Raw genomic sequence first — 6000 nt, 5'->3', positions numbered from 1 at the left:
TGAAAAGGAGATTCATGTCGTTACTTGATTTCAGCTTTTTTGTTTTTTACTATCTCAATCACATTTAATGAGATAAATTAGAACGAGAATGAGCAGATTTTTGAAAGTTTTCAAAACTGGAGATTTATTGTACAATAAAATCACTTGTGGATAAGCTTGTACCAAGCACAGATAAAGTGATTTGTCTCTGATGCTGTTCTGAAGTTTTTATGTCAGTATGTCTTGTGTTGGGATAAATTTGAATGAATAATTAACATATCTTCTATTTGACGACCTGCAGAGCTACACACACTTGGCTTGTACATGTTACAGCTTCTGCTCTGACTCTATGCTTTGCTACAGAATACTAGGAGAACTGTAAAGATAAAAATGTTTTGTTTTCTCAGTCTACATATACATACATAACACTTTCTGTATTTGAGCAGCAGCCTCTGTGTCTCTCAATTTTCAGTATTGAATTATCTACATAATTACACTACCTGCACTATCAATGCTGATCTTAATTTGCACCTATCCATTACATGTGGTCTTATTTCTATTGTGATTATCAAGGACATATTAATTTATAGAAGAAAAATAGGTTGTAGAAGATGAACCTGAAAAACTAGAGTGCATTTTAAATGGGCTGTAGTCATTGGCTGAGGACAGGGTCCTACAACTGACCAAACAGTCTGTAGTCAAGGAACAGTCTTGACTTTCTTCTTAATGTTAAGTTCCCTTGAAGTAGCACTTGTGAATAAATTTCTATCACTTTTAGCTAACTAATATGTAGCTCCATTAATTCCCACTCAATAATGATCCAACACAGAGCACTTGAGCACATCTCTCAATGATACTTAAGTCTCCTTATACATATAATGTATATAATCATAGAAATATAGAATCATAGAACAGTTGGGGTTGGAAGGGATCTTTAAAAGTCACCTAGTCCAACCCCCCTGCAATAAGCAGGGGCATCTTCAACTAGAGTAAGTTGCTCAAAACCCCATCCAACCTGACTTTGAATGTTTCCAGGGATGGGGCATCTACCACCACTCTGGACAACCTGTTCCACCCTCATCGTAAAATATGTCTTCCTTATATCTAGTCTGAATCTACCCTCCTTTAGTTTAAAACCATTACCTCTTGTCCTAATGCTACAGGTCGAATTAAAAAGTCTGTCCTCATCTTTCTTCTAATTTTGAAATTCTTCTAATATTGAAAGACTGCAATAAGGTCTCCCCAGAGCCTTCTCTTCTACAGTCTGAACAACCTCATCTGCCTCAGCCTTCCCTCATAGAAGAGGTGTTCCATCCCTCTGATCATCCTCATGGCCCTTCTCTGGACCCACTCCAATAGGTCCTTGTCTTCCAAATATAGTTGGAGGGGACTGTTAGAGGTCATCTAGTCCAACGTTCCACTCAAAGAAAGGCTACTGCAGCACTAGATTGCACATTCTCTCACAATTGACTTCTGGTGGATCCAGTAGTCTGTCTGTGGGTAAAAGTAAAAGAAAGTCAAAGAACACAGATGATGACTCTGGCCAATATCTAAATATTTTGGGCAGCATGGAGAACAATAGGAAAGAGCGTCCTAAGAGGGAAATGGATGTTGGTACTGTGAGGTATTCTGCATGAACTGTCAGAAGACTTATTATCTTTTTGCATCAGAATAAAGGCATATATCTTTTGGGTTTTCTCCTGATACAGAAATGCATAGGAGTACCTTCCTCTTCATCAAACTAGCCACAGCCTAACTAACTAACTAACCAAGCAAAATTATAAGTACTTTTTGGAGGAGAAGAATATGAATAATGAATCATATATAATGATATAACAAGCTGAAGACATTGAGGATCTGTGAACATAAACATGAGAAAAGAAACTATGCAAAATGAAATAGAAATATATTAACAACATAATAATTAAATGATAGGCCAATGGGAGAAATGTTGTCCTGAATTCTATTAATAAAAACTAATATTTGTCATGAAATAAGAAGGTTTTGTTATTCATTTTTTCTACTCTCTAAATTTCATCTTCATGTTCAAGTTACACTACTTGCCTTCAAGAAAGAAAAAAAAATAAAACAAACCCAAAAACATTCCTTAGAAATTCAGTTTGGCACTACCTGTCATAATAAGAGCTTCAGTTTGCCTGATGGCTCAGAGAAAGTGCTAATTAATTTATTTAGATGGCAAAAACAATAAATGGCCTTGATTAACATAAGATGTAATATATTAGTTTTATACTTTAGGTGGATAGTAAATCCATCTAACATAACCAAAGAATGTCAGTCCTACCCATGGTTCTGTAAGAGCTCTAGGAATGAAACACAGAAGAATGACACCATTTTCCTCAATGGCAGTTGGAGTAATCTGTCAGTTCAGGGGAATGTTGCATTAAAACCTTCCTGCTAACAGATGAGTTAAACACTTCACAATCACTTAAATGTTAAATCACACAGCAGATGCTTGGTTGATTCATCTGCGTTCTTTCCCCCACTTGCTCATACATTCTCAACAACACAATAAGCAATGGTTAGGCTGAGCTATACTTTGAAATCAGGTTATCACTTCAGCCTGTATTTACTTTGAGAAAAGTGTTTCTAAATTCAGTAATTCAAGGAAAATTGGTATTTTTAATCCTATTCTTATAAGGGAAGGTCAAATATATAGGACAGTACCAGAATTTTTCCCTTAAAGTGTTCAGATGTGTCCTAGGTTAATAAGAAAACAAAGCCATCTCCTTATTTAATACAATTTGCAGAACTGCAGCTTTCTAAAATGAAGCTTGGAGCTAAACTATACTAAGGCTTGTATTTTCTTACTAAGCTGAATAGTCATATTTGGTTTTTTTAAATGTTGTATCATAGCAATCTCAAAATGTAATGGATTCAAGAGTGTTCCTGCACCTATTTTTTGTGAAGAACTGGGAAACATCTTAATCTTCTAAAGGTCAGTTGAGGCTTTTACAAGTTTTTAACATCACACTGCTAGTATTAGTTTTTCCAAAGCTCAGTATGATGTTTGCGCTGCAAAGGGAAGATCTTTGTTTATTTACATGTTCTTTCAATCTATCTGTCTACTACAATGAAAGCATTTCATTCACATAGAGCTCTTTATTTGAAGTAAAAGACCAAGCAGTAACTGAAAATTTCAAAGTTTAGGTTTTTTCTACCTTGTGGGGGAAAAAGAAATTAGAAAGGTTGTGAAGTTCTCATTATAAATATTGAAAGATTATAGGATTATATTTCTGAATTTGTTTAGACATCCAAATAAGTAGTTAGCTGCCCATTACGACTACATGAATGTATATATGCGTATCTAAGCATCTAACTATCTTGAAATTTTGGCCAAGGTTGACTTTGGCCAAAACTTATTAAATTCTGTTAATTCTGATAACTGTTATTCAAGAACAGATATATGTGATATTCTAAACATGTTTTCACATGTTATGGGTATTCCAGGAAAAACATGTAAGTTCATTTTAAAAATGCAGCAATACTGTCTTGGTTGTTTTCAGTTCAATTGAAATTTTCTGCCTAATACAGTCTGAGGCAACTCTCAAATTGAATCATAAACAAAGAATGCACCATTCTTCAGTCTCTAAAATATCAATAGAAAAATCAAGTTTCTAACAATATATGCCAACTTATATATTCTCTGAAATAAACATATATGAAGACAATTTACCATTTCACTCAGCAAAGAATATAAAATATGCCATTAAGGTTAAACTAGGTGTAAAATTTTTATTTTAGAGCCTATGCTGAAGAGGCAAAATCTGATTAAAATGATGGCTTACATCAATTGACCTGAGTCAGTCTTCCCTCGTGATAGAAAACAGCTTTTTATAATTACCTATAAATATTAAACATGACCTGATGTATCATTCTTCTGTGTTTGGGGAAAAAAATCTACACAAGGCATTTAGTAGCATGTAGGAAAATGTGCTCAGTACCTTGGTGTCATTCTTACTTACTCACTCTGAAGTTAAGGCTCAGACTGTGCCTTGTACCTGACTAGATTTTAAATGGTATTTTAGGACCGATATCTGGATTTGGGGGAAGCAGGGGTTGTGCGATTCTACAGCAAATCAAGCTTTGATAAAGAAGGCTACTCTCAGTGCAATTAGTGCCTCATTCTAATTTTAGTTGCTGTTACTACAGGTCTTGTAGGAGGAAAGTATGTCTCGTTCTTTACCTGATGGAAAATGACAATGCCATATGCTGGTAAAATATGCTGAGACACATTTCAATATGTTGAATAATACATGAGAATTCAAGACTATTTCCAGATGTCATTAATATATTACAGTTTCGTCGCATAGTAATAATGGGCGGAACATTACATAAGGCAAGACTTGCTATTTCTTACAAGATATGAAAAGGTGTGCAGTTTGCTCAATACTTGTGTTGCTATTTCTGGGGATAAACTTTGGCTGAAGATCTCCAGCATGGAATATAACCTGACCTCACTGCAATAACGCCACAAACCTAGCTCAAATGAAACCAGTCAGATTAATTAGAACAAGATTCAACTCTTACCAAGGTTGACCTGCATACTTGTTTTTCTCTCTCTGCATACATGACCATACTTGTTTTTCTCTCTCTGCATGAAGTTTTTAGAACCACAGAGGGTGAAAACGTGCACATAAAATACTTGTGCTGTTTTCTTTAAAAGCACCCCTTAAAGGCTGATGTGCTCCATAAGTTTCACCAGAGTTCTGAATATTGATGTTCAGTTCAGACTGGTACTTATTATGCTGAGCATCAACTTGACAAATGCTATTATAGTGAAACCTTGAGATAATGTTTAATGGTATGAAGTGAGACTGCTGTAGTAAAGTTAAGTGATATGTGACTGAAGAAAATAAGTTATTTAGCAAGAATCTTGAAACCTTTAATCTTACACATAGTTTCTTAAAAGCAAGTTTACAGAGAAATATAGAGTTTTTCAGCTCTGAGAGAAAAAATAAATAAAAGCAATATCAAAATGAAACAGCTAGTTTTAGTTTGAGACATTTATTTTCTCCAGAAGGGAAAATCTGCAATGAGTCATTCTAGCAGCTAGTGCTAAAGCTGGGTTAGTCACATGCCTGTGACACTCTTGACAGGGTCCAAACACCCAAAGGTGACTGAAGGAACTAAAACCGGAAGTCCGTAAAATATATGAAGGTCCATGACCAGAAGAAAATCTATTCAAGTCACCTCCACCTTATCATCTTTTACACATACGGCCATGCTTTTAACCAGTTTCTTCCTGCATCTATATTGTTAGCTGGGCATTGCATCAGGCTGAATCAACATTAGCTTATTAACAACAGCTTTAACTGGTGCTAACACCTAGAAATATGTATTGTCCTGTAAATCGTATGTGTCACTGATCCCAGCAAGTGTGGGCTGTGACAGGACAAGGGGTAATGGTTTTAAACTAAAGGAGGGTAGATTTAGACTGGATATTAGGAAAAAATTTTTTACTGTGAGGGTAGTGAAACACTGGAACAGGTTGCCCAGAGAGGTGGTAAATGCCCCATCCCTGGAAATATTCAAGGTCAGGTTGGACGGGGGTCTGATCTAGTTAATCTAGCAATCTGATCTAGTTAAAGATGCCTCTGATCACTGCAGGGGGGTTGGACTAGATGACCTCTATAGGCCCATTCCAACCTAAACCATTCTATGGTTTTATGATCTTTTCTGCACATCTTCAATATGCAGCAACTCTCTTTGGCATTATGTTGCAAAGCCATTTTTCCTTTCCAGGTTTGAAAATTCATTTAATCTTCTAATAAGCTCAGGAGACTGAAAATGTTACAGACTGCTCCTCAGAAGTTCTTCCAGACTAATCATAGAAGCTAAGAGAAGCAGGCTGATTGCAAAGAACAAATGGTTGCTTACTGTGCATGGGTGGCTGAGAAGTCTAATCCCTGATGGTGAGTCAAATTCTGTCCTTCCAACTGAATGACTGTAATAAGATACAGTTGTTGGATGCTAAGTGAGATTTTTATCCCTCTTCAATAG

Source organism: Phalacrocorax carbo, chromosome 1 (assembly GCF_963921805.1).
Source record: "Phalacrocorax carbo chromosome 1, bPhaCar2.1, whole genome shotgun sequence".
NCBI lineage: Eukaryota > Metazoa > Chordata > Aves > Suliformes > Phalacrocoracidae > Phalacrocorax > Phalacrocorax carbo.
This window is presented reverse-complemented; position numbering follows the sequence as displayed.